The 10,852-nt window shown below is 41.9% G+C and overlaps 1 pseudogene; it reads left to right on the top strand.

Annotated features, from left to right (window-relative positions):
• Positions 1 to 205: 205 nt before the first annotated feature.
• Positions 206 to 3,645, top strand: LOC117533956 (annotated as a pseudogene).
• Positions 3,646 to 10,852: the final 7,207 nt, after the last annotated feature.

Raw genomic sequence — 10,852 nt, 5'->3', positions numbered from 1 at the left:
TCTCAATCGGCCTCGTGTTTTGAGTTCAGTGTGCAGCCAATTAAGCTGATGGGTGTCTGATTGGACGCAGGTGTGCTGCTCTGATGAGGATAATTATCGGCTAGAGTTTAAAAAGCTCCACCGCTCACACTGAACCATAGGCCTACTGTGAGTTTGTCAGGAAGACAGAGAGCAGCTGACCAGGTTCCTGTTATCAGTTTCACTTATGGAGGCCTTTCATTTTCAGGTTATCCTCCTTGTAGGACTCTGTGTTAGCTCCTCTTTTGCTTTCCCCGCCCACACAAGATGCTTCGTTTCAGAGCCTTGCGAACACAGGCAGGTCAGAACTCGGGCAGCAGCAGCAGAAGTCTCCGGCTGAGGAACCGCAGCAGGTGAATACCGTCAGAGTGACCTGCCATCCAGACTCTTTGGAGATTGTTATCAAAGCCGATATGTTTGCGGTTGGAGCTCCTGTTGATGGTGACGAGCTACGCCTTGGAGTAGAGACCAACAACCAGTACTGCAGAGCTACAGCGTCTTCAGCAAATGAGTACAGTATCAGTGTTGGACTTGTGGAGTGCGGCACCAGACACTGGGTAACTTTAAATATATTTCATTTCAAATCTGATTCATTATAGCTTCTAGTTTTAAACACGTCTACTCTCCACAGGTAACTGAGGACTCTCTGATCTACACAAACCTCCTCATATACTCTCCTGAGGCTTCTCCATTTGGTGTTGTTCGAATGGAAGAGGCTGTAATTCCAATCGAGTGTCATTACGAAAGGTCTGTGTCTTTTTGTTTTTAAAGCTCACATTGTAAAAATCTTTGAAAGATGTCTGTTTTGTTTTTTTAATGCATGTTTTCTGTTTCTTAGGAAGTACAGTTTGTCCAGTTCACTCATGCCTACCTGGATCCCCTTCATGTCGACCCAGGCTGCAGTGGAAATGTTGCAGTTTAACTTGAGAATCATGACAAGTGGGTTTTGATAATTTCTCATGTTATGCGTTGTCATGTCTCTATTTGCACTTAGTACTTTCTTCTGTCCGTGTGCAGGTGACTGGCAGCACAAAAGAGGCTCTAATGTGTTTCATATCGGTGAGCCCATCAGCATCGAGGCCTCGGTCAGAATTGGGCATCACGTTGGGCTCCGAGTGTTTGTGAGCAGCTGCGTGGCTACACTGAGCCCTGACATGCACTCCAGCCCCAGGCATGCCTTCATTGAAAATGGGTAAGGCTGCAAATTGCTAAATGGCAAAAAGTAAAGTCTTTTTCTGACCCTAGAGGGAGCTGTTTAATGTGTAAGGCTCTTCAAGTGGTTTAATTCAGACGCGAGCAATGCTGACTCGAGTGACAGGTTAATAAAAGATCAGTCCTTTACGGCCCCTACACACGGCGGCGTGCGTTGCCGCTTCAACGCTTCTGCCCATTCACTTTGAATGGGGTGACGTCACGATTCGCCGAAGTGCATTGTGGGAGCAAAGCGTAGCTTCTCTCGCGGTGCTCGCTGCAAAAGTAGAGCAATGTTCTACTTTTGCCGCCTCGACGGAGGCGTCAGCCAATCAAATCCCGCGTATGCAAATCTGACATTACAAGCGCTAGCCAATCAAACCGCGTGTATGTTGGGAGAGCCAGACCGCAGTTATTTCCCATGTCAAAAAATGGAGGAGGAAATTATCGTGGCGTTAGGGAATCACCCGGTACTATATGACCAGTCCCTCTTTACATACAGGGATACAAACCGGAGGAGCCAGGCATGGGGGGGAGGTGGCAGAGACAGTGGGTGAAACTGGTAGGTTTTCGCCTGTTTGGGGAGTTTATATCCAGTGTACTTTGTTTGAATGGACAGCTAGCAAGCATAGACAGTATATTTAGCCAGCATGGATGTAGCATGAATGCTTTGCTTTGTATGTCCGGGGCGGGACATTCATGTGATTGGTTGTTGGTCGCGTTGTTCGTAAAAAATCCCCAAGCTTCAGACACGCCCACCGCCAAGCGGTAAAGCACGCCGCCGTGTGTAGGGGCCGTTAGTGTCGTCTTCAAGTTAGCCATTAGCTAAGGCTAGCTGCGGTTTGCTTTTAATCTTTTGTATTCTAGTTCCTTTCTGTGCCACTATTGGCAAATGCACAGGTCAGACTTGTGCAGTTCTGACTCTAAAGAACTACTTCCAGAACTTGCCTATATGACTAGAAATGTTAGTGGTGGAGTTGCATTGTGGGTAATGTAGACTCTGGTTATAGTAGTCAATGAGTAATAATTTAGTGTTGCTCTTTTTGTTTGTCCTCATCATAGGTGCTTTGTTGACTCTCAGCTTCCAGGCTCAAGGTCTCAATTCTTAGCCAGGACACAGGATGACAAGCTCCACATGTCCATTGATGCCTTCAGATTTTATAATGAGGACAGAGGGGAGGTGAGGCTCTATTAAATTGCCTTAAACATGATTGTGTGTGCATGTTTCCCAACACCTGCTTTTCTCATAGCTCTACATCACATGTCACCTGAATGCTGTGCCAATAAATAGCACAGATGCAACAACCAAGGCGTGCACTTTTGTGAATGGAAGGCAAGTGAGATCCAGTCTAATATGTCAAATTACACACAAAAAGAAAGTATTGGTGCTGAATGTTTTTGAATTTATCAGATGGAGGTCCGCTGATGGTAATGACTACTTATGTGGGCAATGCAAAAGACCAATTGAAGTTGAGCAAACTCCCAGCAGCCCGAGCAAGTTTAGGCCTCGAGGGTTTGTGAAGCCAGAAGAGCGTGAACCCCTCTGGAGGAGCGGACTGAAGACCAGTACAGGCATGTAGAAACTTGTATGATTTAATATTGGCTGCAGATGTCGTCATAATGATCAATGTTGACACATGTTTTGGCATAGGTTTTAGACATGATGATGGCTGGGTAACTGAATTAACATGCATTGTGCTGGTTTGTGTTAGTGTGGGAACATCAGGCCAGAGTGGGTCCCATGATGGTCTTGCCAGCCAAGCAGAAAAGCCGGCCCATACCTACAGAGGAGCTTTCTTCCATTCTTGATCAAACCAGCAGATCTACAATGTATGGCAGCCAGTGGAGGAGTGGAATAAACAGAGTTGGTAAGTCAATACCAGTATTCAATTATTCTTTGTTCATTTGAAGCCTTTAACCATCTCTAAATTGAGATTCAAATGGCCCATAATTAAATCTTAATGTTGAATTGTTTTTCTGTCAAAGATCAGAGGAAAGGACTGCTTCCTGATTCATCATCGACCCAAAACCAGCTGGACGTTCTGACTTTAGCTTCTGCGCAGACTAAAGACGAAGACAAAATGGAACCGACAAAAGGTTAAATGTGAAAAGTCTTAACTCTTTTTTTTAAATGGCACTCTGGAATGCACATTTTACATGAACACATTTCTTCTGCGATTACAGATGATGATGCTGAGGAAGTTCCTGAACTTCTAGAAAAAACCTCTCCTGAGGCCCACCTGCAGTCGAAGGCAGCGGTGCTGAACAGTACTCACACAGTGGCGCTGAACAGTACCCACACAGCGGCGCTCGATGAAGTCCTCCAAACTGCTGTGGTTAATGTGGCTGTGCCCCCACTGTCCAACACCACTGCAACAGAATCTGACCTTTCTGAAACAATGGACCCAAAGAGATAATAAATTATTCAAATTGTTATTGGTTTGCTTTTTTAATATTGCAATACAAAAGGAAAACTGATGACCTGCTCACAGCTAAACACAATTAAATGCAAACTAAATTGTTTCCTAATTAGCCAAAGTATTCCATATAACGGTGTTACCGCCCCCTACTCCGTGGTAGTGGCTTGTGGGGAGACCCGCAACATAAAAGAAAACGCACAACGTCCAGTAGGCTACTTAACAGCGATCATTTATTTAAATGTACAGCCGTTACTGACACAGGCCAACCGGCAAACGAACAAGGTCTGGAGGACATGGCCAAAAGAAACAAAGGAGGGAGCCCGAGCCAGCCACACCACGGGCCGTAGGACCCAGAGCTTCCCTCCCCTAACAGAAATCTAACAATGCTACGGGAAACTAAATAAAGCCACGAAAACTAGACTACCAGGTCCTCCTGGATACACGTCGGCAAAGGGGTCTACAAGGCAAGGCAAGGCAAGTTTATTTATATAGCACTTTTCAACACAAGGCAATTCAAAGTGCTTTACAAAAAATGAAAGGCATTAAGAAAATGGCATTTAAAATCAGTCATTAAAAAGAAAAGCTAATAAAATAAACATTAAAAGAAAAAATACATGGATAAAAGTTACAGTGCAGTTTAAGATATGAATAGTTCAATTAAAAGCAGCGACAAAAAGAAAAGTCTTCAGCCTGGATTTAAAAGTATTCAGACCTGCAGGTTTCTGGGAGTTTGTTCCAGATATTTGGAGCATAATAACTGAACGCTGCTTCTCCATGTTTAGTTTTGACTCTGGGGACAGAAAGCTGACCAGTCCCTGAAGACCTGAGAGATCTGGATGGTTCATAATTTAGCAGGAGGTCAGTAATGTATTTTGGGCCTAAACCATTCAGTGCTTTATAAACCAGTAGCAATATTTTGAAATCTATTCTTTGACACACAGGAAGCCAGTGTAAAGACTTCAGAACAGGAGTGATGTGATTCACTTTCTTAGTGTTAGTGAGGACTCGAGCAGCGGTGTTCTGAATCAGCTGCAGCTTTCTAATAGATTTTTTTTAGTGAGACCTGTGAAGACACCATTGCAGTAGTCGAGTCTACTGAAGATAAAAGCATGGACAAGTTTTTCCAAATCCTGCTGTGAGATTAGTCTTTTAATCCTAGATATATTCTTTAGGTGATAGTAGGCTGATTTAGTAACTGTTTTAATGTGACTGTTGAAACTCAGGTCAGAGTCCATGACTACACCTAGATTTCTGGCTTTATCTGTTGTTTTGAACATTGCACACTGAAGCTCAGCGCTAACTTTCATACGTTCTGACTTGGCTCCAAAAACCATTACCTCAGTTTTATCTTTGTTTAATTGGAGAAAGTTCTGACACATCCAGTCATTGATTTGTTCAATGCACTTACTCAGTAGTTTGAATTGGAGCATAGTCTCCTGGTGAAATGGTTACAGTAAATGTGTGTGTCATCTGCATAGCTATGGTAACTTATTTAGTTGTTTTTCATTATCTGAGCCTGTTGTAGCATGGAGATGTTAAAGAGAAGAGGCCCCAAGATGGAGCCTTGAGGAACCCCACATGTCATATTTGTCAACTCAGATGTGTATTTACCTATAGAAACAAAGTTGTTTCTGTCCTTTAAGTAGGATTCAAACCAATTTAGAACTGTTTCCGAAAGTCCCACCCAGTTTTCCAGTCGGTCTAGTAATATGTTGTGGTCAACAGTGTCAAACGCAGCACTGAGATCTAATAATACTAACACTGAAGTTCTGCCACTGTCTGTGTTTAAGTGGATGTCATTAAAGACCTTTACAAGAGCAGTCTCAGTGCTGTGGTTTGGACGAAAGCCTGACTGGAACACATCGAAACAGTTATTTAAATGCAAGAAATTACTCAACTGTTGAAAAACAACTTTTTCAATGATTTTACCTAGAAATGGGAGGTTTGATATGGGCCTGTAATTGTTCATTACTGAAGCATCTAGATTATTCTTTTTTAAGAGCAGTTTAATGACTGCAGTTTTCAGGGCCTGTGGAAAAATACCTGAGTGAAGAGATTTGTTTACTATATGAAGTAGATCTGAGGCCATGCAACGAAAAACATCTTTGAAAAATCCTGTTGGAATAATATCAAGGCAGCAGGAGGAGGATTTCAGAAGTTGTATAATGTCCTCTAGGTTTTTATCATTAATCTGATGGAATTGTGTCATGGTGTTTGAATTGATGTTAGGTGGACATAGGGACAACACATTTGCTGTTCCTGATGCAGAGGCACTGACTGCTTGTCTGATTTTCTGAATTTTGTCAGTGAAAAAGGAAGCAAAATCATTGCACGCCCTGGTGGATAGAAATTCAGAGGCTACTGACACTGGGGGGTTAGTTAGTCTGTCGACGGTAGCAAACGAGGCACGTGCGTTGTTTTTGTTTTTGGTAATGATGTCAGAGAATAACGATTGTCGTGCGTTTTTTCAATTCCAAATTATAAGGGCCAAGTCTCTCTTTAGAAATCTCAAAGTGAACCTGGAGATTTGTTTTTCGCCACCTGCGTTCATCTTTTCGACATTCTCTTTTTTCTGTTTTCACGGTCATGGCCTTTCTCCATGGAGATATTTTCTTGCCAGACACTTCCTTTACCTTAGTTGGAGCAATGGCATCTATAACATTTTTAATTTTTGAATTAAAATGATCTACTAGCTCATTTACTGAGATGTTAGCAGGGGCAAGTGTGGAAGAAAAATTCTGAGTAAACATTTCCCTAGTGTTTTCAGTTAAATATCGCTTTGTGGTTACCTCTTTTTGAACATTTTTGTGAACAGAAATAGAGCTCTCAAAGAAAACACAGGAATGGTCAGAGAGTGCAACATCAGTCACCACAACCTTAGAGATATTCAGACCCTTTGAGATAATTAAGTCAGAGTGTGCCCCTTATTGTGCGTGGGCTCCGTCACATGCTGAGTCAGTCCATAGCTATCAAGAACACAAAACAGTTTTGCCCCTCTGTCCTGGGGGTTGTCAACATGGATGTTAAAATCACCAACAATGACTAGACGGTCAAAGTCAATACACACTATAGACAGCAGTTCAGTAAAGTCATCAAAAAAGCTTGCACAGTATTTGGGTGGTCTATAGATATTTAGGAACAGAGCTCGAGAGGAGCATTTCAGCTGAAGGGCCACATATTCAAAGAATCAAAGTTTCCATACGATGTCTTCCTGCATTGAAGGGAATCATTGAACAGAATAAAGTAAGTAAATTGATAAGCCTGAAACATGCACTTGTCAAGGTTCAGAGGCACATTTTGCAAATACGGCAGTAGCCATCGATCAGCTTAAGATAAGATATACTTTATTGATCCCAAGTTGGAACATGTGCGTTACATCAGCATGTGTAACAGTTGTAAATATGCAGTGGTGTTTATTTGTAAATCATTTAGTATAATCACACAAATTCTGTGTTTTATATTTAACAATTCTGTGTTCTTTATTTATTGATTGTTCAATAACTGACAAGGCTGGAGATGAAATATCTACATACATCTTATAAGAGTATAATACATTATGTATAATATCAGTTAAACTAAGTGCTTCAACATAGTTAACATTGCTGGAGGTATGCACAAATATTGATAGATGTCTTGTAATGCACTATTGAGGAACCTGCGACCCAAGTTTTTTATTCAATGCAGAACTACACCATAGTTGTGTAGGCCTATATGATATGTCAATAAACCTTAGAAAATCTTGAAATCTTGAAAGGGATGTGCAAAATAGTCATTATATACAGTCTTTAATTAACTATTAGTAGAGAATAACGAGTAATGAATATACTTTATAGGGATCCTATTAATATCTAATAATACAAATAATGAAATTCAATAACATGCTTTAACCACTAGGTGTCCCTTTATATCAGCTGTGCACCTTTATGGTGTAAATACAGCCTATCTACCAATTGGATCAAATATAAAAGTCAGCCGAATTAGTGTTGATACTGCAAGGAGACGTATTGTGTGAAAAGAAATGTAAGATGTTGTTTAATGGCTGATATATTTATGATCCACGTCACGTTTTCAGTTCCTCGTGTTTGTCTAGAAGTCTTTTCATCAGGGCTCTATAAATACAGAACTACGGCAGATATGTAATATTTAATGCAGCCGAACCGTGTATTACAATGGCGTTATGTGATGACCTCCAAAGAGAAAAGCAAGCACACCCGGAATAAAGTGTTTTATTTTTTTAAAATGTTTTCGGTCTGTTTCCGGTATTTGTTAATGACGATGTGCTCTGAGATGTGAGACTGGAATTGCACAGGGGAAAATAACGTAGGCTATCTTTAGATGCGGATTTTGTTTAACTAATATGTTTGCGCTGTGGACCAACACTATACATTGACGGGGAAGGGGGTAGCAATAAAGATAACACCATTAAACAGTTACACAACATAACAGAAATAATATCGATAGCAGCGTCCCTAGCAACCACCTTGGTAACAATGAAAACGTCGCGATTTCCTGAAGTAATCTTCGTAATAACTAGCAAACTAAAGATCATGTACATCCACTGCACACATAATCTGAAATAACAACTCATATTTCTCGCATCAAATGACATCAACGCATTTTAATGGCCAGACTAACTTTAAAATAGGCATTTTCCACCGAGAATAAAACGAAGTTCGGCCATTTTTTCTTTTTCTGCAGGGAGAAATTTGAAGATCACGTGACATAGACGCCAGCCATTGGAATGAATGGTGAAAAAAAACGGGGTTTGTCAAACAGAGCACATGGTGTAGTCCAAACGATAGCTGGGGATTCTGGGTAGTGTAGTGTCTTTTGCCATCCTTTACTCCGACAACATATTTGTTTCTCCGAATCGAAGGGGAAAAATACAAAAGCATTGCACACAATTTAAACCAATCAATGTTGTGTAATTAACAAGGATAATCTGGTGTTTTTTAGTCGATGAGTAGAGCAGATATCACTGTCAAATCAATCGACAGTAAGGGGAATACTTACTTCCGGGTGTACAATTCTCCGTTATCCAATGGGAATGGACGCTCACATTGCCTTTAAGGGCAGCCGACACAAACGAATGCCGTGCTTCCATGAGCGTCAAATCCCGCCGCAGATGGGAATACATTGCAATCAGTTGAAAGCTATTTGCGTCCCTTTATGAAGCTGAAGGAGCCTAGGAGCGTCACAACTGGACGCCACGGACACTGACCAAACGTCGCTCCTGGACGCTTAGGGAGTGTTACGTTCCCACTTGGCTAGGGTACAAACGGGAAACGACACGACCAGATTGGATTTGGTATATTTGTTACCGGTGGTTTTATTGTCACTGAAACTAGGCAAAATGATGGTCACACAGATTGGCCCCACAACACGGGTCAATCTGTCACTATAATACAACACAAAGGGTCTCCAAAAGAGAGTTACCCCGCTATAGAAAGAAAAACAAATCTCACTACTCAAGTGGAAACAAGCAATAAACAAAACGGGACTGTGGAAACACACAGCTGGTGCGGGTCTACAGGTGCTAATCACCTGGCTCTACGCAATATCCACTCACAGGAACGCTGGTCTACAGGTGCTAATCAACCTGGATCTAAGCAGTATGAACACACAGGAATGCTGGTCTACAGGTGCTAATCAACCTGGATCTAAGCAGTATGAACACACAGGAATGCTGGTCTACAGGTGCTAATCAACCTGGATCTAAGCAGTATACACACACCACAAAATCCCTACGCTAACACAGAAACCCGACGACACACTGCTACTCAGTGTGCTCGCCTAGAACCCTACTATAGACACTGCTAATCAGTGGAGCTAATACCAAAGACACACGCTAAATCTCAGAATTCACAGAAAGAAGGCTTATCACAAGGATAGGGTTGAGGCATCTGACACAAAATACAGAGCCTCCCGACTGTTGTCCGTGCTCAGCCTTTATACTCCTCCCCGGATGACGTGACAGAAGCGAGCAGGGGTTGGGCGACGTCTGTCCAATCCCCACGGATGTTGAGCAGTCCGGACGGCCAATGACAGCAGAGGAACTGCACAGCTCATTTACATACACAAACAGACTTAAGCTCACAAGTAGTGATGGCGAGATGAAGCCTTATGAAGCTTTGAAGCTTTCCAGCCAATTGGTTCGCAAAAGGGTTCATCTCATGAGGCTTCATCATGGGCTTCATTTGAACACAAACCCCCTGTTGGTCAAAGTGTGTAAAACAGGCAGATTGGACATCTCAACAGTGTGCTCTATCTCATACCGAGTTCCCAATGAGTAAAGCCTTAGAATAACTCTAAACAACGAACATTAAATCATATTTTCATGTTAACAATATTGTTTTTATTCCAGTTGAATGATTGTGATTGAAAAGCCTAAGGAGGCTGGTAAACATTACAAATAGGGATTTGTATTCCTTAATAATATTCATAAACGTAACCATGTTGTAGCCTGAGAAAGGCTAAACCATATCAAAGAATACATTTATTAACTACATTATCTCATTTAGCTGTAGCTTTTATAAACAACAAAAAAGACATATTGACGAGTCGTTGAACCAGGAACCCTGCGATCGTGAGTCAACTGCTTTCCAGCTGAGCCACAGCACACACGCTGAATCTCCCTGAAAACACTGTAACATATTTATTCCTGTATTTATTCATTCATGGTTTTTTTCCTACATTTATTTATGCTTGTATCTATTTATACTTATGACATGTTCCGACCTCTATATAGGTGAGGTTTTGAGCTCTTTTAATTCCATCGTGTCACCGGGCCCGGGTACAGGAGGGGTAATATGGTTCTTATTATACATCCATGGGTATTATGAGCGTTGTAGTTCAACGGTTCTACCGATCTGAATGGCTTCGTGAAGCAGTCACGTGGTATCGACAGGCAGCGAGGCTTCGTTTGTCATCGATGACGTCACTGGCCCAAAACGATACAAGCCTCGATACATGCTTCACAAAAAGCTTCGGGGATTACTCGACACACGCTCCGAAGCCTCGGCGCAATACGTAACATCACTACTCACAAGGTAGCAGCGGCTGTAACAGGAGTGAGAGTGTGTTGGTTTTGAGCGCACCAAAAAAAGTGCTATTCACATACAAGACAATACAATGTGTCCAAATATAAAGGAAATAATAGGAAAGAGTGAAAGAGGTTAGGTCAATAACCCTTGATAAGAATGGGTTCGCCTGATATGTCAGTG

Source organism: Gymnodraco acuticeps, unplaced genomic scaffold, assembly GCF_902827175.1.
Source record: "Gymnodraco acuticeps unplaced genomic scaffold, fGymAcu1.1, whole genome shotgun sequence".
Classification (NCBI taxonomy): Eukaryota; Metazoa; Chordata; class Actinopteri; order Perciformes; family Bathydraconidae; genus Gymnodraco; species Gymnodraco acuticeps.
The sequence above is the reverse complement of the archived record's forward strand: the minus strand, read 5'-3'. Positions and strand labels throughout refer to the sequence as shown.